This window comes from Muscardinus avellanarius (assembly GCF_963383645.1).
Source record: "Muscardinus avellanarius genome assembly, chromosome: 10".
Classification (NCBI taxonomy): Eukaryota; Metazoa; Chordata; class Mammalia; order Rodentia; family Gliridae; genus Muscardinus; species Muscardinus avellanarius.
This window is the reverse complement of record NC_137796.1, coordinates 64,839,404-64,862,614: the sequence shown is the minus strand read 5'-3', so window position 1 is coordinate 64,862,614 and position 23,211 is coordinate 64,839,404.

Sequence of the window (23,211 nt, the reverse complement as noted above, 5' to 3'; positions counted from 1 at the left end):
TTAAAAATTGGTGTGTGTGTATGTGTGTGTGTGTGTGTGTGTGTGTGTGTGTGTGTGTGTGTATTACTGGTAATTGTACCTGGGGTATTCTACCTACAAGCTACACCCTCTTTTTTTTTTTTTTTTTTTCAGTACTGGGGATGGAACCAGGGCATTCTACCTCCAAGCTACACCCCCAGCCCTATTATTATTATTTCTTTTGAAACAGGGTCTCATTGAGTTGCAAAGGGCCTCACTAAGTAGAGGCTGTCCATGATCCTCCTGTCTCAGCCTCCCAAATGCTGGGATTACAAGAGTGCACCACCACACCCAGGTTTTGTTGTTTTTTTTTTAACAGGATCTTTCTAAAGTGCTGAGGCATCTGAGGCCTTAAGCCTGTGATCCTCCTGTCTCGGCCTTCCCAAATACTGTTTTCACTGGCTTATGCCACCACGCCCAACTGACCTTTCCCTTGAATCCTCTGAACCCTGTGAGGGACTTCACAGTCCTCCCAATAAAGAGTCAATGAATGCTGAATTCTTTGCAGAGAAACTTCCCAGGCCTTCCCTCAGCGCCTGGCCCAGCTCCGTGGCCAAACTGAAAAGCAACATTACTCTGTGGTGCCAGGCTCATTTCCAAAATGTCACCATCACGCTGGGGAAGCTGCTTGACGCTGGGTACAAGCGAGAGCGGATCTCTGCAGGAAGCAAAGCTGAATTCCCCCTCGCTGACCTGCAGCCTAAGGACGCTGGGCTGTACTTCTGCGCCTACAAGACAGCGGCCTCCCACGAGTGGTCGGAACAGAGCCCACACTTAAGGCTAGTGGTCACAGGTGAGGAAGGCGACCTCAGGTATGCTCCTTGGCGCACAGGTCCCTTTTCTTGAGATGGGACCTGGCCAGGGAAGAAGTAGTCCGGGAGATGAACACTTATCCCGGCATTTGGGAGGCTGAGACAGGAGGATCACGTTTTGTAAACAGCCTCAGCTTCTTAGCGAGGCCCTTTGCAACTCAGTGAGACCCTGTTTCAAAAAAAAAAGAATAAAAAATAGGGCTAGGAGTGTAGTTCGGAGGTAGAATCCCTGGGTTCCACCACCAGTACCGCAAAAAAAAAAAAAAAAAAAAAAAAGTCCTATAAACGTGGGTTATGTACGTATTCCTACAGTGTTCTGACTTTGTGTGTGTGTGTGGTACTGGGGCTGGAACTCAGGGGCATTCTATGCCTGAGCTACTCCCCCGGCTCTATTTTATTTTGAAATAGGTACTCACTAAGTCGCAAAGGGCATCTCTAAGTAGCTGAGACTGGCTGTGAACCTGCGATCCTACTATATCAGTTTCCCAAGTACTGGGATTACAAGTGTGAACCATCACACCGGGATATCTGACTTCAGTTCTCTTGGGAAAATGTCAAGGAGTGGTATAGCTGGATCATGTTGTTTGCCTTCCTGGTCCTTTGAGGAACCTCCCTACTGATGTCCATAGCGGTTGTGGTAATTTTTTTTTTCTTTGGTGGTACTGGGGATGGAACCCTTCTACCTCCGGGCCACACTCCCAGACCTATTTTATATTTTATTTGGAGACAGGGTCTCTTAAGCCAGTGAGGCTGGCTTCGAACCTGCGCGATCCTCCTGTCTCCGCCTCCCAAGCGCGGGGATTACAAGTGTGTGCCACCACGCCCGGCATTGGTTGCGGTAATTTACAACCCCACCAACGATGATAAAGTATTCCTTTTGGTTTTGTCTTTTCCAACATAATTATGCTTATGGCATACACAGTGTCTATTCTATCCTTTCTTAAAAATCACTATTTGTTATTTTAATGTTGTATGCAGGTTTAGTGAGAAATAAGAGACTGGAGAGTCCAGAATGTGCCAATTGAAGCGTTTATTAGCTGGCCAGCAGCGGAGCATACAGTCTAGAAATCTGACTAGAGGGGCCCGCCGACTGGCCGGGGGTAGGGGTTTATAAAGACAAAAGCCACAGACGTTACATAAAGGACAAGAGCAGGTGACATCACACAGGTGTCAGGTGCTCATTTCAGTTGAGGCGGCTAGCAAACTGTCGATTGGCTATTGCCAAGGTTCAGGATGCAAAACATCGATTGGCTATTGCCAAGGTTCAGGATGCCGTGGTCTGGGAATTGCCAAGGAATTGTCAAAGTTCAGGACGCTGTGGTCTGGGAAAAAGAATATTAGTTAGTTTTCCAGGCTCCTGCGGACCTGACCTTTAGGCTGATTAGATGGCGAGGGTTCGGGGGAATTTAGCTCAGAGGTAGAATGCTCCTGGGTTCCATCCCCAGTACTGAAAAAAAAAAAAAAAGTGTTTTACTCACAGTTTCCTAAAGGAGGGGTAGTCCACACCAGAGGAAGAGATGGGGGGTCACTGGGGTTGCTCAGGGGCTGGAAGGAGGGGGAGGAACGATGAGAAAGAATCTTTATGTTTTTTTTTTTGTTTGTTTTTTTGTTTTTGTTTTTTTTTTTTTTGGTGGTACTGGGGTTTCTGGAAGCCCTTCTACCTCCGGGCTACAATCCCAGACCTATTTTTACATTTTTTAAATTTGGAAACAGGGTCTCCTAAGCCAGCGTGTGCAGCTGGCTTCAAACCTGCGCGATCCTCCTGTCTCTGTCTCCCAAGCATAGGGATTACAAGCGTGCGCCACCATGCCTGGCAAACCTTTATGTATTTCTATGGGAAGTGACAGGTTTAGGATTGGCTCTGGGGTATGGGCGTGTCCCTGGATTGTCTCTGGGGTATGGGGGTGTCCCTGGATTGTCTCTGAGGTATGGGGGTGACCCTGGATTGGCTCTGGGGTATGGGCATGTCTCCTGTGGCCTGGCACTGGATCCCAGGGTGATGAGGGCGGTAGATAGTGGCCCTAAGTGTGAGAGCCCAGCAAAGGAGGTATGAGTTCTGGGTTGGTTGGTTCGTGTTTGGAAGATGTGCTCTAGGGAGAGTGGTTCCCCTCTTCTGGAATCACCTAGCCCTGGGGTGGTCCCTTCAAAGTGAGTGAGGCCCCAAGATTTTAAATGCAGCCAATAAAAGACATGGCTGATACAGAGAGATGGATAAGCTGGTCTCCAGATGTAGGAGGAATGGAAGACCCTGGGCCCTCACCTCCACGTCTGTCACCTCTTACTCTTTAGGATCACTCCCAGAACCTTCTCTCTCAGTCAGCGTAGATCCCAAGATGACTCCAGGCCGCAGGATACTCCGATGTCTGATTCCAGACAATGGGACTGAATGTATCATAATCTTCCTCCTGAAAATGGGGACCCAAGAGCCATTACAAGTCAAGAAAGTGGAACAAAACCAAACTGACTTTCTGCTCTGGAATGTGACGAGCAGGGACAGTGGAAACTACAGCTGCGTTTACTCCCATTGTGCCCTGCCACACTTGGGCTCCTCCCCCAGCAGCAGCCTGGAGATGTGGGTGACAGGTGAGGACACAGAGGGCCGACACTGACATCACACAGGTGTCAGGTTTTATCTATGTTCAAGACTCCTTGATATACTATTTACCCCCGTTAATGTGTCCAATCTTCATTTCTTGCAAGGATGTTTTTTTTTGCTGATAGCAATTAGGTGGCCTTGGTATCCCAAAGATAATTAGCCTCACAGTTGGTGTTCAGACATAAGTGCGAAGGTGTTTTCTACTTATGCCAGAGAACAAGAGCCAGAGAGAGTGGTTGGTATTCTCTGAGGGATGTTAAAAAAGGTAATACAGAATATAAGACTAAGAGCTTATTGCATGGGAAAGTGTTACAGGAATGAGGCAGACAGTTGGGGAAAAAAGAGAAAATAACGAAGATGATGGAGGAAAGACAGACCTGGGAGGTTGTTACAGAAGTGACCTGAAAGCTGGGCGTGGTGGCACACGCTTGTCATCCCAGATCTTGGGAGGCTGAGATAGGAGGGTTGCAGGTTTGTGGCCAGCCTCTGCAACTTAAGTGAGACTCCACATCTTTGTGAGACCCTGTTTCAAAATAAAAAGTAAAATAGGGCTGGGGTGTAGAATGTCTCTGAGTTCAGTGTCCCCCAGCATCAAAGACAAAACAAAACAAACAAAAGATAAGTGACTTAAAATCACAAGAAAATAGAATAAGGGATTCTTTTGTGTGGGGGGGAGTACTGAGGATGGCATCGGGGGGGCATTCTACCTCTGTGCTATACCCCCAGCCCCATTTTTTATTCTTTGTTTTAAAACAGGGTCTCACTGAGTTGCAAATGGCCTCACTAAGTAGCTGAGGCTGTCCCTGAACCGTGATCCTCCTCTCAGCCTCCCGAATGCTGGGATTACAAGCGTGAGCCACCACGCCCGGATTTGAGATATATTTTTGAGATAGAATTTACTGGTTCTGGAGATGGGCTGGATTCTCTGCAAAAGAAATGGCAGAATGCATATACTGCGCTTAGAGATTTGACTTTAGAATTTAGGAGCATGATGGTGATCTTTGTTGAGTTCCAAAAAATTGACAAGGGAATAGGATTGAAGGAAATGGAATTGGTTGTGTCATTCATAAATGATTATTATTAAAATAATAATACCAAGTTAGGTGCAGTAGTGCATGCCTGTTATCTCAGTACTTGAGAGGCTGAGAGACAGGAGGATCACAGGTTTGAGGTCAGCCTCAGCAACTTAGTGAAAACCTTGGTGACTTAGTGAGAGCCTGTTTCGAACCTAAAAATAAGCCAGGCATGGCGGCTCACACTTGTAATCCCAGCATTTGGGAGGCTGAGACAGGAGGATCGCGGTTCACAGAGAGCCTCAGCTACTTAGTGAGGCCCTTTGCAACTCAGTGAGACCCTGTTTCAAAATAAAGAATAAAAAATAGGGCAGGGGGTGTAGCTCAGAGGTCAAATCCCTCTGGGTTCATCCCCAGATCTGCAAAATAAATAAATAAATAAATAAATAAATAAATAAATAAATAAGGACAATGGAATGCTCTGCTATCTATGGGATGGAAAAGACATCCTCTTGTCTGCTTTTTGTGTGTGTGTGTGGTGCTGAGGATGGAACCCAGGGGCCTTCTACCTCTGGGCTATACTCCCAGACCTATTTTATATTTTATTTGGAAACAGGGTCTCACTAAGTTGCTGAGAGCTTCACTAAGTAGCTGAGGCTGGCTTTGAACCTGTGCCATCCTCCTGTCTCAGCCTCCTAAGTACTGGGATTACAAGCGTGCGCCACCACACCCAGCTCACTAGTCTGCTTTGAAGAGGAGGTGTGGAGTTCATAAGTAGGAGATGAAGACTGATGCCCCCAACGTTCCCATGTAATCATTGTGATCTTTTTCCTACCTCCTTTTTTCTAGATAAACATGACGGACTCAGAGCCCCCTCACTACAAACAGGTAAGATTGTTAGAAGATGTTCTTGCCGGGCGTGGTGGCACACGCTTGTAATCCCCGTGCTTGGAAGGCGGAGACAGGAGGATCGCGTAGATTTGAAGCCAGCCTCGCTGGCTTAAGAGACCCTGTTTCAAAATAAAAATATAAAATAGGTCTGGGAGTATAGCCCAGAGGTAGAAGGGTTCCATCCCCAGTACCACCACATAAAAAAAAAAAAAGAGGGAGATGTTCCTCCCAATTTGATCTGATTCACACAGGACAGGCGATTGCTTAAAGCACACAGAAAGAACAGAAAGAATCTAAAGGCCCGCTTTCTCTATGATATTCAGGGGAACTGCTGCTTTTTCTGGAGTGATGACATCTAAGGCACTTCCAGGGCCTAGAAATCCTGGTGTGTAAAACAGCACGAAGGACATCACTGTCATGTCCCATGACTGAGACCATGGCAGAAGCTGGGCGAGGTGGCGCACACCTACAATCCTAGTAATTAGGAGGCAGACACAGGAGGACTTCAGGTTTTACAGCTTCAGCAAGTAGTGAGACTCTCATCAACCTAGCAAGACCCTGTTTCTAAATAAAAATTGAAACGTAGAACTGGGGGCATACCTCAGAGGTAGAGTGCCTTGGGTTCAATCCACAGCACACGTGCGCGCGCGCACACACACACACACACACACACACACTCAGATATACTAAATTTGTTTTATAAGCTTATTTTCAAGTTGAGGAAGAATCTATGGGAAGCAATTTGCAAAGAGCTGGCTCAAAATAAATGGTCAAAATTATTGCTGTGAGCCAGGTGTGGAGGCACATACATATAAATCCCAGTCCTTGAAAGGCTGAGACAGGAGGATCACAGGTTCGAAGCCATCCTCAGCAATTTAATGAGACCCTGTTTCCAAAAAATAAATAAATAAAATAAAATCAGCAGCTAGACATAGTGGCGCACACTTATAATCCCCACGCTTGGGAGGCTGAGACAGGAGGATTGCACAGATTTGAAGCCAGCCTCAGCTACTGAGTGAGGCTCTCAGCAACTTAGTGAGACCCTGTTTCCAAAGAAAGTATAAAATAGGTCTGGGAGTATAGTCCGGAGGTAGAAAAACCCCTGGGTTCCACCCTCAGTGCCACTAAATAAATAAGTAAATAAAAATAAATAAATAAATCCCTGGGTTCCACCCTCAGTGCCACTAAATAAATAAATAAATAAGTAAATAAAAATCAATCAATCAATCAATCAATCAGGCAACGGATGTAGCTGAAGAATGTCCCTGGGCTCAATCCCCAGCAACACACACACACACACACACACACACACACACACACACACACACAAAATAAAAAGAAATAAATATACCCGGGCGTGGTGGCGCTTGTAATCCCCGCGCTTGGGAGGCAGAGACAGGAGGATCGCGCAGGTTCGAAGCCAGCCCCGCCCGCTGGCTTAGGAGACCCTGTTTCCAAATTTAAAAAGTATAAAAAAAATAGGTCTGGGAGTGTAGCCCGGAGGTAGAAGGGCTTCCAGGAACCCCAGTACCACCAAAAAAAAAAAAAAAGAAATAAATATAAAATAGGGTTGGGGGTGTAGCTCAGAGGTAGAGCGCCTCTGGGGTCAATCCCCAGCACCACACACACACACACCCAAGATTATTGCTATGGGCAGAGCGTTTCTTTGGAATCTCCCACGTGTGAGGCACTGTTTCAGCCCTTTGCACGTGGAGCCACCCTGCCGTCAATAAGGCAGCCTCGACTGCCAGACTCGCTTCACAGATGGAGGGATGGAAGCGAAAGGACAGGGAGGAAATGCCCCGAAGCACCCAGAGGTCCCAGGCCTGGAGCAGCGGATGCCATCTGTCTGGCTCCTCCTGACCCTCCTGCTAAATGTTCTCGGTGCATCTCAGGATCCAAACTGACTCGCTGACCCGCTCTTCTTCCAGCAGACTCCAGAGTCATCTTGGTCACCACTTTCAGCTGCCTGTTCCTCTTTTTCCTCTTCCTCTCAGTCTTCCTCATCTACAGGTGCACGCAGAATGGTGAGTTCAGAGAGCCGGTCAGCAGGGCTGGGGAAGGAGGGAGAGAAAGGTCTTCTCAGTGGGCAAATTCCCCCTCTACTTTCTTACAGGTTCATCCGGAGAAGAATCCACCAAGAGGTAGATGAATATACAGCCCTTGACGAGTCCCCTGCCCCCTGACTCCCTGCCTCATTCTTCAGAGTCCTCATGCGCACGTACATCAGTGACTGGCTACCTACCTGCACCAGAGCCCCAGCCCAGCGCATCCAGGGACCTTCCCCTGATCTATCCAACACCCTTCCCCTCTCCCTCAAGTCTTCAGACCCCATACTGCCATCTCTCTGTCTCTTGCAGAAGCAGCCACACCACATTTTCCAAGCAAGAAGATACAGGTAAGTGCTAAGAGAAAAAACTGGGCTTAGGGGTACACACCTATAATCCCAGTATGTAGGAAGCTGAGAGGGAAGATCAAAGGTTTGAGGCCAGCCTCAGCAATTTTGTGAGACCTTCAGGAACTAAGCGAGACCCTGTTTTAAAAATAAAAAGGTAGCCGGGCGTGGTGGCGCACTCTTGAAATCCCCGCTCTTGGGAGGCTGAGACAGGAGGATCGCGCAGGTTTGAAGCAAGCCTCAGCTACTTAGTGAGGCTCTCGGCAACTTAGTGAGACCCTGTTTTTAAATAAAATATAAAGCCAGGAGTGGTGGCACATGCCTGTAATCCCAGCACTTGGGAGGCTGAGACAGGAGGATCACACAGGTTCGAAGCCAGCCTCAGCTACTTAGTGAGACCCTGTTTCTAAATAAAAATATTAAAAAAAAATAGGTCTGGAAGTATAGCCCAGAGGTAGAAAGCCTCTGGGTTCCACCCCAGTACCACTAAATAAATAAATAAATAAATAAATAAATAAATAAATAAATAAAATATAAAATAGGTCTGGGAGTATAGCCTGGAGGTAGAAAGCTTCTGGGTTGCACCCCCAGTACAACCAAAAATAAAATAAAATAAATAAATAAAAGTAAAAAAAAAATAAAAAGATAGCCAGACGTGGTGGCGCATGCTTGCTATCCCAGCATTCGGGAGGCTGAGACTGGAGGAATACAGTTTGTGGACAGCCTCAGCTACTTAGTGAGGCTCTCCACAAATTAGTGAGACCCTGTTTCAAAATAAAATAATAAAAAAATAGGGCAGGGGGTATAGCTCGGAGGTCGAATGCCCCTGGGTTCCTTCCCCAGACCCACAAATACAACAAAAATAAAAATAAAAAATAAAAAGATTACAGGAGGATCATGGTTCTCAGACAGCCTCAGCTACTACTTAGTGAGGCTCTCCACAAATTAGTGAGACCCTGTTTCAAAATAAAGAATAAAAAAATAGGGCTAGGGGTGTAGCTCAGAGGTAGAATGCCACTGGGTTCCATCCCTGGTCTTGCAAAAAATAATAATAAATAAATATAAAAAGATGAGCCAGGTGTTGTGGTGTGGAGTGAGTAATCCCAGTACTTGGGACAGGAGAATCACAAGTTCAAAGCCAGCCTCAGCAGCTTAGTGAGGCTCTCAGAAACTTAGTGAGACCTTGTTTCCAAATAAAATATAAAGTAGGTCTAGAGGTGTAGCCCGGAGGTAGAAGGCCCCTGGGTTTCATTGCTAGTACCACAAAAATACATACATACGGTCATACATACATACATACATATATACATACATACATACATACATACATACATACATACATACATAAAAAGATGAGCCAGGTGCAGTGGTATGCACCTGTAATCCCAGTATTTGAGAGACTGAGATAAGAAGATTGTGGATTGAAAGCCAGCTTCAGCAACTTAGACCCCGTTTCAAAATAAAAAGAAGATAGCAAAACCTGCAGACTGTACACTAATATCTCTCTCCCTCCCTCTCTTCTCCCTTCTGCAGATTTATCTAAACTGCAAAAGACATCTGTCCCGGTGAGCGCCGCCCTCAGGAATCCCCAGGAGCTCACTCAGTGTCAGGGTGGGCCATGTCAGCCCTTTGGTGTAGTCCATACTCTGTTTTTTTTTTTTTTTGTTTGTTTGTTTGTTTTTGTTTGTTTGATTGTTTTGGGTGGTACTGGGGTTCCTGGAAGCCCTTCTACCTTAGGGCTACACTCCCAGACCTATTTTATATTTTTTAAATTTGGAAACAGGGTCTCTTAAACCAGCGCGGCCGAACCTGTGTGATCCTCCTGTCTCCACCTCCCAAGCGCGGGTGTTACAAGCGTGCGCCACCACGCCCGGCTTCACTCTGATTTTATCAATGCTTTCAACTCACACAGTGACAAGAGGCCAATTAATATAGTGCTTACAAGCACTCTGAATACGAGGATGTCTACTGTTTCATGTGGTCCTAGACAAATCATAAATTCCCTGTGATCCCTGTATCTAGTGGAAATCAAATTCCCACTTAAAAGGCATGTGCAAGCTGGGTGTGGTGGCACATGCCTGTAGTCCCAGTATTTGGGTGGCTGAGACAGGAGGATTGCAGGTTTGTGGCCAGCTTCTGCTATTGAGTCCCTTCACAACTTAGTGAGGTAGGATGCCCTTGGGTTCAATCCCCAATACCCCTCCCCACACACACAGCTTGTGCAAATCACAGCACAATGTCACAGACATAAAGGATATGTCAGACTCTGTTACATTCTAAGGGTCAAGTGATTGGCATTACAGTATCAATTAACTCATGGCTGATCTGGTGTGATTGTTTTTTCTCTTTTCTACAAATAGCTGTGCATACATACATACATATATATATATATATATATATATATATATATATATATTTTTTTTTTTTTTTTGCAGTACTAGGGATGGAACCCAGGGAACCGAGGTAAACCCTCAGTCCTATTTTTTATTCTTTATTTAATTAATTAATTAATTAATTTATGGTGGTACTGGGGGTGGAACCCAGGGCTTTCTACCTCCAGGCTATACTCCCAGACCTATTTTATACTTTCTTTGGAAACAGGGTCTCACTAAGTTGCCGAGAGCCTCACTAAGTAGCTGAGGCTGGCTTCGAACCTGTGCGATCCTCCTGTCTCCGCCTCCCAAGCGCGGGGATTACAAGCGTGTGCCACCACGCCCGGCTTTTATTCTTTATTTTAAAACAGGGTCTCACTGAGTTGCAGAGGGCCTCACCAAGTAGCTGAGGCTGTCCGCAAACCGCGATCCTCCTGTCTCAGCCTCCCAAATACCGGGATTACAAGTGTACGCCACCACACCTGGCTCTGCGTATATCTTTAATATTATAACTTGATGTGCTTAGAGATAAGTATATACCATCACTCATCATCACTAGCCATCCTGTAAACTTACCTATTTTTTATTCTTTAAAGGTGATAAGAACACTTGACATAAAATCTATCCGCTCAGTAATTTTTTTAAGATACTGGGGATTGAACCCAGGGGTGCACTCTACCTTCAACCTACACTTCCCCTCCTTTTTATTTTTTATCTTGAAACAGGGTCTTGTTACATCCATGAATGCCTCACTAAGTTACTGAGGGTGGCCTTAAACCTGTGATCCTCCTATCTCAGCTCTCAGCCTTTCACATACTGGAATTATAGGCATGGTCCCTAAACAAAAATTTTTTTTCTTTTTTTGCGGTACTGGAGATTGAACTCAGGCATTCTACCTCTGAGCTATCTCCCCTGCCCTACTTTTACTCTTTATTTTGAAACAGAGCCTCACTAAATTGCTGAGGCTATAAACATGCCATCTTCCTGTCTTAGCCTCCCAAGTACAGGGATTACAGGCATGCGCCACCAGGCCCTGTTGATCTGGTCTATTTTAAATATTCAATCAATGTTGGTGCTTAAATAGATCAGGTCAGCCAGGTATGGTGACACATCCCTGTAATTCCTGTAATTGGGAGGCTGAGAAAGGAGGATTGCAGGTTCAAGGACGGTCTCAGCAAGTAGTGAGACTCTCATCAGCCTAGTGAGACTCTGTTTCTAAATAAAAATAAAATAGATCTGGGGGGTATAACTCAGAGGTAGAATGTCCTGGGGCTCAATCCCTGGTAACACACACACACACACACACACACACACACACACACACATGCATTAGTTAGCCGGGCATGGTGGCACACGCTTGTAATCCCAGTACTTGGGAGGCTGAGATAGGAGGATCACAAGTTTGTGGCCACTACTTAGTGAGGCCCTCTGCAACTCAATGAGACCCTGTTTCAAAATAAAGAATAAATAATAAGGCTGAGGTTGTAACTCAGAGGTAGAACACCCCTGGGTTCAAACTCCAGGACGAAAACCACAATAAACCCTTATCTTTTGTGTATATGTGTGGGGACTGAACTCAGGGGAATTGTACCTTTGAGCTACATCCCCAGCCCTTCTTATTAATTTTTTTGAAAGGGGGTCGTGCTAGGTTGATGAGAGTCTCACTACTTGCTGAGACTGTCCTCGCAAATACTGAGATTTTAGGTGTGTGCCACCACCACGCCTGGCTCAAAGTCATACCTTTGTTCTATTTTTTTTTTTTTTTTTTGGTGGTACTGGGGTTCCTTCTACCTCCTGGCTATACTCCCAGACCTATTTTTTTAAAAAATATTTTTATTTGGAAACAGGGTCTCTTAAGCCAGCGAGGCTGGCTTCGAACCTGCGCGATCCTCCTGTCTCCGCCTCCCAAGCGCGGGGATTACTCCCAAGCGCGCCACCCTGCCCGGCTTGTTCTACTTTTTTATGAGCACCAGTTATAATTAATTGTTGGCATCTTCTCATTAATACTGTAGCCAGAACCTTTATCCTCCGTAAAGCATAGCCGTCCTAGAATGGTGCTGTCTAATAGAACTTTCTGTGATGCTGGACAAGTTCTCCATCTGTGCTGCCTGACACAACAGGGGCCAGAGCATGTGGCTGTTCTGCATCCAAAATGCTGCATCTAGTAGGGCTGAGCACCTGAATTTTAAATTTAATCTAACTCAAATCCGCATCAATTCAAATAGCTGTATATGGCTAGTGGCCACCATATTGGACCACTCGGATCTAACAGCCATCTGTATCCGTCTCTCCTCCCCAAAGACTGAGGATCCCCAGGCAGTGACCTATGCCGAGCTGCATGCCCACGCACCATCTGAAGAGGCTTTTGTCACCGATGAGGCTCCCCCGGCATCTCGTGAAAGCGCGGCGCTGGATGTGTAGAAAGAGGAGGACAGGGTTCACGGCAGGTGGGCGGATAAAGACCGGAGGGGATCAGAAATGTGGAAATCCAGATGCCTCTGTAGTCCTCGCTTATTCATCATCCATCTCCATAAAGCTTCTCATTTCACTAAAGTCTGGTTATTTATAGATTATCCAAACCCAATAACCCAACCCCACTGTCTCTACCCCACATTTCCTCCTCCTTGAATGATTCACGGAAATATCTAAAATAATTGACCCACCAGCAGCAAATAATTAGCGAGGACCTCCAGGAGGTACTGCAGGGAGAAGAAAACAGTCAAATGGATTCAGTTCAATTCAATGACTTGTTTTACCAAATGGGTGGAAGATAGGAAATTAAAATTGAGCAGGGCATGGTGGCGTCCACCTATAATCCCAGTATTTGGAAGGCCGAGAGGAAGATCACAGGTGTGTGTGTGTGTGTGTGTGTGTGTGTGTGTGTGTGTGTTGTGCTGAGGATGGAACCCAGAGGCTTTCTACCTTTGGGCTACACTCCCAGGCCTATTTTTTATTTTATTTGGAAACAGGGTCTCACTAGGTTGCTGAGGCTGGCTTCGAACCTGCGCGATCCTCCTGTCTCAGCCTCCCAAGTACTGGGATTACAAGCGTGCACCACCACGCCTGGCTTAAGACCACAGGTTTGAGGACAGCCTCAGCAACAGAGTGGGACTCTCAGTAACCCAGGGAGGCACTGTTTACAAAATTAATAGTAATAATAGTAAGAGCTGGGGGTGTCACTCAGAAGTAGAATGCCCCTGGGTTCAATCCCCGGTATCAAAGGAAAAAAATTAGGAGGTGAAATTTGGACACAGAGACACACGCATAGGGATAAACCATTTGAGACTGAGAAAAAAAATGCAAGCTAAGAAACACTAGAGACAAGTAATAGTGGGCTGCTTCCCACCCTGGCAACTAGCAGCCTGTTTCAAAGCTGACATTTTCCCTCCTGCCCCTCTCCTCTCTTTGTTAACATGTAACAGGCTCAAAACCAACCCAGGGATGACTTAGACATTAATTGTGTCTCTCCTGACAAGCCCACGTGATCCTGAAAAGCAAACTCTTTTTTTTTTTTTTTTTTTTTTTTTTGCGGTACTGGGGTATTCCCCTTCCGAGGTACACCCCTAACCCTATTTTTTATTCTTGATTTCGAAACAGGGTCTCACTAGGTTGCAGAGGGCCTCACTAAGTAGCTGAGGCTGGCTGCAAACCTGTGACTCTTCTGTCTCAGCCTCCCAAGTGCTGGGTGATGGGGACTGAGCATGTACTGATTGTTGATAAGAGCTGTATTCGTTGGTAATAAGAACAAGCTTTCATACTTAGGCAGAACAATAAAATCATTTTCTCTGTCTCTAAGCTGTCAGCCAAGAGCTGCAGCCAGGATTGACCTTGGTCAGCTAAGAGTTTGCTGTTAGCCCAGCTGGACACTAGAATTATATGAATTTTCACAATAGTTTAGGGTAAAGAGAAAAGGCAAACTATGTTAACCCGATAGTAATTAATAATTACACTAAATAGTGATAGCCCCAAACCTTCATACTTTAATTTTTTGTTTGTTTTTTGCGGGTCTGGGGATGGAACCCAGGGGTATTCGACCACTGAGCTACACCCCCCTGCCCCATTTTTAAAATTCTTTATTCTGAAACAGGGTTTCACTAAATTGCAGAGGGCCTCACTTAGTAGCTGAGGCTGTCTGCGAACTGCGATCCTCCAGTCTCAGCCTCCCAAATGCTGGGATTACAAGCGTGTGCCACCACGCCCAGCTACCTTCATACTTTAAAAGACTATATTCCTTGGCCGGGCGTGGTGGTGCATGCTCGTAATCCCCGCGCTTGGGAGCCAGAGACAAGAGGATCGCACAGGTTCGAAGCCAGCCGCGCTGGCTTAGGAGAACCTGTTTCCAAATAAAAATGTAAAAATAGGTCTGGGAGTGTAGCCCAGAGGTAGAAGGGCTTCCAGGAACCCCAGTACCACCAAAAAAAAAAAAAAAAAAAGACTATATTCTTGTATCTTTCTTTTCTTTATTGTAGGACAAGTTTTTAACATAATAAGCAACTTTTAGCAGACAGAGATAGAAAAGCCTACGAACTCGCCAAGGACATAGGTAGATGATGTGTGCTTTAAAACTGAAACCAAAGACAAAGGGGGCTTCTTCCATGCAGCCTCCTGACTTTGTTAACCAAGTAACACATTTTGATCAGACTCATCTGTCCCTGTGAGGAAAGACTTATACAACAGAGATAACTGTCGAGCCTGCATCATGTGTTCAGCCGGGCGTGGTGGCGCACGCTTATAATCCCCGCGCTTGGGAGGCTGAGACAGGCGGATCGCACAGGTTCAAAGCCAGCCTCAGCTACTTAGTGAGGCTCTCAGCAACTTAGTGAGACCCTGTTTCCAAATAAAGTATAAAATAGGTCTGGGGGTATAGCCCGGAGGTAGAAAGCCTCTGGGTTCCACCCCCAGTACCACTAAAAATAAAAATAAAAAATAAAAAATAAAAGTTATGTGTTCAGAGACTGCAGTGCTTTACTTTCAAGGCACTCCACCACATTTTCTCTGATGGAATGTTTATTCCTCTGTCCCTTCTTTCTACCTCTGTCATAATAAACTTTGCTTAAATTTGCAGCAGTTGTGGCTATTTTTTCTAAACTAGCTAAGAACAAGAACCCACCTTCGGCACCATTACACTGGGATTACAAGCCTGTGCCATCATGCCTGGCTAATCCTAAAAGGGACTTGATTCCTTTGTTCGGGGAGAATCCAGGGTTTGATTTTGATTGTGAATTTTTTGTGTGTGTGGTACTGGGGTTTCTGGAAACCCTTCTACCTGGGGCTACACTCCCAGACCTATTTTATACTTTTTATTTGGAAACAGGGTCTCTTAAGCCAGCACAGCTGGCTTCGAACCTTTGCCATCCTCCTGTCTCTGCCTCCCAAGCGCGGGGATTACAAGCTTGCGCCACCACGCCCGGCCCGATTTTGAATTCTTAAATTCACTGGCTTGTTCAGATTTACTAGAAAATCCATAATTTTTTTCTTCTTCCCAAAGATTATGCCAAATATCTGATTCGACAAATTGAGACAGGTACTGGGATTTTGTTTTATTTTTAATTATTTATATTTATTATTTATTGCAGTACTGGAGATGGAACCCAGGGGCATTCCACCTCTGAGCTGCACCACTAGCCCTATTTTTTACTCTGTTTTGAAACAGGGTCTCACTGAGTTGCAAAGGGCCTCACTAAGTAGCTGAGGCTGTCCATGAACCACGATCCTCCTGTCTAAGCCTCTCAAATGCTGGGATTACAAGCATGCGCCACCATGCCTGGCTTGGATTTCAGTTTTAGACACAACTAAACCTTCAGAAGCAGAAGGAAGACCTGGAGCAGATTCTCTTCCACAACTTCTGAAGGAACCAACACCGCCCACATCCGTCCCAGACTTCCGGTTTCTAGAACCAACAGGAGAGATGAGATGGCACGGGGATGGGGGTAGAGTGCAAATGAGCAAGTGTTTCTGCTCTCAGGGCAGCACTGTTTCTGTGCAAACAGCACTGTTTGCACAGAAATCATAGAGAGAGCTATACATGCACAGGCTCTGGCAAGCAGTCCTTCAGTTGGAAAGATATAGGTAGCCATCAGCCGGGTGTGGTGTGGAGCACACCGGTAATCCCGGTACTTGGAAAGCTGAGATAGGAGGATCACAGGTTCAAGGCCAGCCGCAGCAATTTAGGGAGGCCCTCTGCAGCTTAGTGAGACCCCGTTTCAAAATAAAAAATAAAGTTAGACATGGTGGCACATGCCTGTAATCTCAGTACTTGGGAGGCTGAAACAGGAGCACAGGTTTGAGGACAGTCTCAGCAAGTAGTGAGACTCATTAACCTAGAGAGACCCTGTTTCAAAAACAAAGAAAAAAAACAATAGGGCTGGGGGTGTAGCTTAGAAGTCGAGCGCCCCTGAGTTCAATCCCTTGTACTTAAAAAGAAGAAGTAAATAACGGCCACCAGTATATCATAACCACAGACTGAAAGCCACACACTGTCACACAGACATGCACACCAAGACACAAATACATGCATGCCTGCACAACATAGAACACACATACATCCTGAAGCCTGTATCTGCAGAGCCTCACACAGTTCCTGAACTCGGAGACCCCGCGTCTTCTCCAAGTCAGATTTCTAGGATGTAACACCTGGACCTCACCCCCATCATGCCTGGGCTCCATAAAGGTGCAGGGTATGGGGCAGGGTACAGGTGGCAAAGACAATAATTGTGGTTCATTCAAGTAGCTCCAAGAAAGCACCAGAGACTGGATGGCTTAAAAACAACAGAAACTTATTGTGCACAGTCCGGAGGCCAGAAGTCCGATGTCATCAAGGCGTGGCCGGTTTGGCGTGGGCCGAGGGCTGCTTCCTGGTGCATGGACCGCAGCTCCTCACTGACCCTCACCTGGTGGGAGGGGGCGAGGGCGCTCTCTCTGATCCCATCATCTCCCATGAGGCCCCGCCTCCTAACACTGTCACACTGGGGGTTAGGTCCCACCGTATGAATTTGGGGGACACACATTCGGTCCACAGCACCTACGCAGCTGGTCCCGCAGTTTCACCCACAAGCTCCCAGGAACGAGACATGTGAGGGGCATCCTCCATCCCCTCTGTCCTCTTCCCTCTCTTCACAGTTTCCCCCTCCCGTTGTGCCTTGGGGAGCAGCAGGGCGGGGGCGGAGCATCCCCCGCTCCCCCCTGTCACACATGGTCGTGCTCTTCAAAAGTGGGAGCCCTCGGTGACCATCTGTCCCGCCATGTGGAGGAAGCCGGTCTTGAACAAGCAACACAGGGATGACTCAGAGAACACCGGAACGCAAAACCAAGCACACAATGCCTGCAACTTTGTTGTCTTGGTTCTAATTGTTCTAAAGTCAGTGCCCCTTTGTGTCTGTAGCCTATTTATCCTTCTGTCATTCTTTCAGAGAGAGAGACAGACTCCTTTTGAGTCTGAGCTGGGGTAACTTCACTTGTCACCTGTTTAGGACAGACTCAGGATGGCCTCTGAGACATGGGACATCTTTCTAGCAATAGTTTGTCCAGGAGAGGAGCCAGCAACGTCCATGTCGTTTCCAGAATTCACATCTGCCTGAGAATTTATTATCTAATACTGTCACTGGGTGTGGTGGTGCCCACTGGCAATTCCAGCACTTGAGAGGCGGAGATAGGTGGATGGCAGGTTCGAGGCCCGCGGTGCACAGTAACTCAATCTCCAGTGCCCCCCAATAAATAAATAAATAAACAAATATTTTAAAAGATCTGGTATTGTCATCTGGGCCCTTTGAATTTAGAACTTACAGTTCTGGGCACCTTTTAAAAATATTTTTAATGACATAATCCCAGACGGATCGTTTTTTCATGTCTGCGTTTTAATGTCTTTGTTCCTTTGGGAAATGAGGTGACTCCCAATTCTGTAGGAGGTGGGTGGAGACTGATGTTACAACCAGCACTCGATGGGCTCATCCCTCTCCCTCTCCCTCTCCTCTTATCTGCCACCTAAGCCTAAGCCTCCTCTGCTGCTGATCTCACGTAGGGATCTTTGCCCCCTCGCCCCCCCCCCCCCGGGGCTGGGAAATATGAGGTCAGGGTGCTAGTGTGGTTGGGTTTGGGTGAGGGCCGTCTCTCCAACTGCAGACTGCCAACTTTCTGTGTGTGTGTGTGTAACTGGGGATGGAACCTGAGGTGCTGGGGCGGGGGAAGTCTACCTCTGAGCTACGCCTCTAGCCTTTTTTATTTTGAAGCAGGGTTTCATGAGTCTCACTAATTTGTGGAAGCTGGCCTCAAACCTGCAATCCTGTCACAGCCTCCCAAGTACTAGTCTTGCCCTTCCTCTTTCTTTCTTTCTTTCTTTTTTTCTTTCTCTCTCTCTCTTTCTCTTTCCTTCTTTCTTCTTTCTCTTTCTCTCTTTCTTTCTTTCTTTTTCTTTTTCTTTCTTTCTTTCTTTTATGTGCTACTGATGATTGAATCCAGGAATATTCTACCTTTAAGCTACACTCCCAGTCCTCAGTGCTTTCTGTTTTGAAACAGGGTCTTTCTAAGTTGCTGGGTCTCACTACTTGCTAAGGCTTTCCTCAAACCTGTAATCCTCCTGTCTCAGCCTCCAAATACTGGGATTACAAGTGTGTGCCGCCACGCCCAACTACCGTTTGTGTGTCTAAATTTCCTCTTTTTGTAAGGGTGCCAGTCGAATTAGTTTAGGGTCCACTCTAATGACCTCATCTTATTTGTTTGTTTGTTTGTTTGTTTGTTTGTTTTGTGGTACTGAGGATTGAACCCAGGGGCATTCCACCTCTGAGCTACATCCTCAACTCTAATTTATTATTATTATTATTATTATTATTATTATTATTAATTATTTGTGGTACTGGGATTCCTGGAAACCCTTCTACCTCCGGGCTACACTCCCAGACTTATTTTATACTATTTATTTGGAACAGGGTCTCTTAAGCCAGCAAGGCCGGCTTCAAACCTGCACGATCCTCTTGTCTCCACCTCCCAAGCACGGGGATTACAAGCGTGGGCTACCACGCCCGACTAATTTTTTTATTTTGAAACAGGGTCTCACTACGTTGCAAAGGGCCTAAGTTGCTGAGGCTGGCCGTGAACCTGTGATCCTCCTATCTCAGCCTTCCAAGTACTGGGATTATAAACTTACACCTCCCACTTGCACTTGGCTAACAACTTCATTTTAACAGAATCAGTTCTTTAAAGGCCTTGTCTCCAAATACAGTCATATTATGAGGTCCTAAGAGTTAGGGTTTCAACATACGAATTTGGGGTAGACCTAATATATCCCATAATACCAACCTTAAGAGGAAAGAAACTCAGATTTCTCATCTGTACTTCCTCTCAATCAAAAGATATGTACGGCTGGACGGGGTGGCGCACGCTTGTAATCCCAGTACTTGGGAGGCTAAAACAGGTTCGAAGCCAGCCTTAGCAGCTCAATGAGGCCCTCTACAACTTAGTGACACCCTGTTTCCAAACAAAATATTTAAAAATAGGTCTGGGGGTGTAGCCTAGAGGTAGAAGACTCCTGGGTTCCATCCCCAGTATCATTTTAAAAAGATATATATATTTTAAAATAAGCTAAACTTTATTATTTTATTATTTTTTTTATTTTTGGTGGTACTGGGGTTCCTGGAAGCCCTTCTACCTCCAGGCTACACTCCCAGACCTATTCACATTTTTATTTGGAAACAGGGTCTCCTAAGCCAGCGCACGCGGCTGCCTTCGAACCTGCGCGATCCTCCTGTCTCCGCCTGCCAAGCGCAGGGATTATAAGCGTGCGCCACCACGCCCGGCTTAAAAAAGATATTTATATACTCTTCTTCGATACTGGGAAGGAACTTATGTGCTCAGTGGCCCTTTTATAAAGTGGCTTTGAGTCCTGCTCTGCTACTAAGTAACCCTTGCTTTGTCCCCTGATGTAATCAAGTGAGCCCAGGCCTTAGCTTCAGTAACACCATGATGCTACCCTAGGTGACCCAAGGCACTCAACGTTCATCAGCCTGAGAATGTTCAGCACCAGGTCCCTTGCTAGTCACGCGTAGCTGCCTGCTTGGCTTCCGGCACTCCTGCTTAGCTTGCACCTGCAGGGAAGCCAAGGCCGTTAGGAATTTTCTATCCTTAAAACAGTCAAAAGGCGGACGATAGAAGAGACAGACCTAGGTTGTTGCGCTCCTGCACAATGCTGTTCCTGCTTCTGCACTTTCTGCTTGACTTGCACACCCACTGAGAGAAACTGCTGAGGGCTGTTCATTCTGTGAGAGCCTACACTCGCACTCCTGAGCTTGTGATGTTGACGTCTAAAAGGAGCCCAGAGAAACAGCTCGGGGCTGCACTCGGGACTGAACACCCTGCAGTGCAGTCGCTGATCAAGACTTTCTATTTGGCTTAGACTAAGTCTGAGTGGTTTTTTCTGGTGGTCACTCTATAACACCGAGGTCATTTACAAAGACACCACTACTTTTTTTTTTTTTTTTTTGCGGGTCTGGGGATGGAACCCAGGGGCATTCGACCTCCGAGCTACACCCCCTGCCCTATTTTTTATTCCTTATTTTGAAACAGGGTCTCACTGTGAACCGTGATCCTCCTGTGTCAGCCTCCCAAATGCTGGGATTACAAGCGTGAACCACCACGCCCGGCTGACACCTCTACTTTTTTATGCCTCCCCAGTTTATTGGACTTAAAATACTAGACATGGACTGAATGTGTCCCCCCCCCCCCGATTTATGTGCTGACCTTGTAACCCCCAGTATGACAGACAGCCCGTGGAAGCGGAGCTGTGGGTGGTGGTTGGGTCCCAAGGGTGGACCCCTCATGAGTGGGGTTACTGCCTTTATCAAAGAGGCCCCAGGGAGCCCCCTGCCCCTTCCACCAGGTAAGGACATGCTAAAAAGTTGTCAGCTGAGCCAAGTAGCCGTGGTGGCACGCGTCTGTCACCCCCATACGTGGGAGGCTGAGACAGGAGGAATGGAGGTTTAGAGGTAGCCTGAGCAGCTTAGGCCCTCTGAAACTTAGTGAGACCCTGTTTCAAAATTAAAAATAAAACGGACTAGAGGTATAGCTTGGAGGTAGAACACCTCTGGGTTCAGTGAACAAATAAATAGGGATGGAGCCACAGCTCAGCAGTAGACTGTCCCTGAGTTCAGTTTCCAGTACTGCAACAACACTAAATAAATAAATAAATAAATAAATAAATAAATAAATAAATAAATAAATAAAACAAAAACAATAGCTGGGCGTGGTGGCTCACGCTTGTAATCCCAGCATTTGGGAGGCTGAGACAGGAGGATCGCAATTCGCAGACAGCCTCAGCTACTTAGTGAGGCCATTTGCAACTTAGTGAAATCCTGCTTCAAAATAAAGAATAAAAATTAGGGCTGGGGGTGTAGCTGGGAGGTAGAATGCCCCTGAGATCCACCCCCGGTATCAAAAAAGAAAAAAGAGGCCAGGCGTGGTGGCGCATGCTTGTAATCCCCGTGCTTGGGAGGTGGAGACAGGAGGATCACGCTGTTTGGAGCCAGCCACGTTGGCTTAAGAGACCCTGTTTCCACATAAAAAAGTTAAAAATAAAATAGGTCTGGGAGTGTGTCCCGGAGGTAGAAGGGCTTCCAGGAACCCCAGTACCACCAAAAAGAAAAAAAAAAGAAAAAAGAAAAAAAAAACAATAACAATAACACACACACATACAGAGAGAGAGAGAGAGACAGACAGACAGACAGACACACACACACACACACACACACACACACACACACACACACAGCAGGGTTCTGTGCACAGAGAAGAAAGGCACCTGAGGATCCTGAAGGCAGCCTTCTGCAAGCCAGGAAGCCAGTCTTTCTTATTCTATCATTCTTGAGCACCTCCCTCCCCCCCAAAAGAGTCCTCCCCTGAGGACATCTGCCACCTTGCTCTCAATCCTCCAGGCTGCAATACTGTAAGAAAATAAATGTGTACAGTTTTGTTTTGTTAACTTGTCTTCCCATATGTGGCCCACCGGGAAAAAGGCTTGGACTTGTGGGGACAGGAGAGCTCTCTGTCTTCAGTGTTGGGTACAGGGCAGGTGGTGTGAAGCTGGGCAATTGTCTTTAAGTCTCTGAAGCTCCATGTCCTTCTTCATTGTGAAGAGAAAGATCTCCATCAGGACCTTTGTAAGTAGTGTGACCAACAGTCCCAGTGTCCCCATGATTGGAGTGTGTGTGTGTCATATAGCTATCATTCATTCATTCATTCATTCATTGGTGCTGGGGATTGAACACAGGGTGTTCTACCTCTGAGACACACCTCCAGTCCTATTTTATTTTTCATCTTGAAACTAGGTCGCCAAGTTGCCGATGACCCTTTTTTTTTTTTTCTAAAGTAGGAATGAGAGCCGGGCGTGGTGGTGCACGCTTGTAATCCCCGCGCTTGGGAGGCTGAGACAGGAGGATCACGCAGGTTTGAAGCCAGCCTCAGCTGCTTAGTGAGGCTCTCAGCAACTTAGTGAGACAGTTTCCAAACAGTACCACGAAAAAATAAATAAATAAATAAATAAATAAATAAATAAATAAATAAATTAAGAATGAGGAGCCAGGTGTGGTGGCACACAACTCTGATCTCAGTCCTTGAGAGGCTGAGACAGGAGGATCACAGATTCAAGGACAGCACATGGTAACTTAGTGAGACCCTGTTTTACAAGGGAAAATAAGCCTGTAATCCCTGTGCTTGGGAGGCTGAGACAGGAGGATCGCACAGGTTCGAAGCCAGCCTCAGCTGCTTAGTGAGGTTCTCAGCAACTTAGTGAGACCCTGTTTCCAAATAAAATAGAAAATAGGTCTGGGAGTGTAGCCCGAAGGTAAAATGCCTCTGGGTTCCACCCCTAGTACCACCAAAAAGGGGGGGGGGGGATAAGCTGGACATGTAATTCAGTAGTTGGGATGCTGAGATAGGAGGGTCGCAGGTTTGAGAACAACCTCAGCAAGTAGTGAGGTTCTCAGCATCCTGGTGAGACCCTGTTTCCAAATAAGAAATAAAATTGGGCTGGGGGTGTAGCTCGAAGGTAGAATGCCTCTGGGTTCATCCTAGTACCAATAAATAAATAAATAATAAACAAACAAATAAATAAATGCTTAGAGGTAGAACC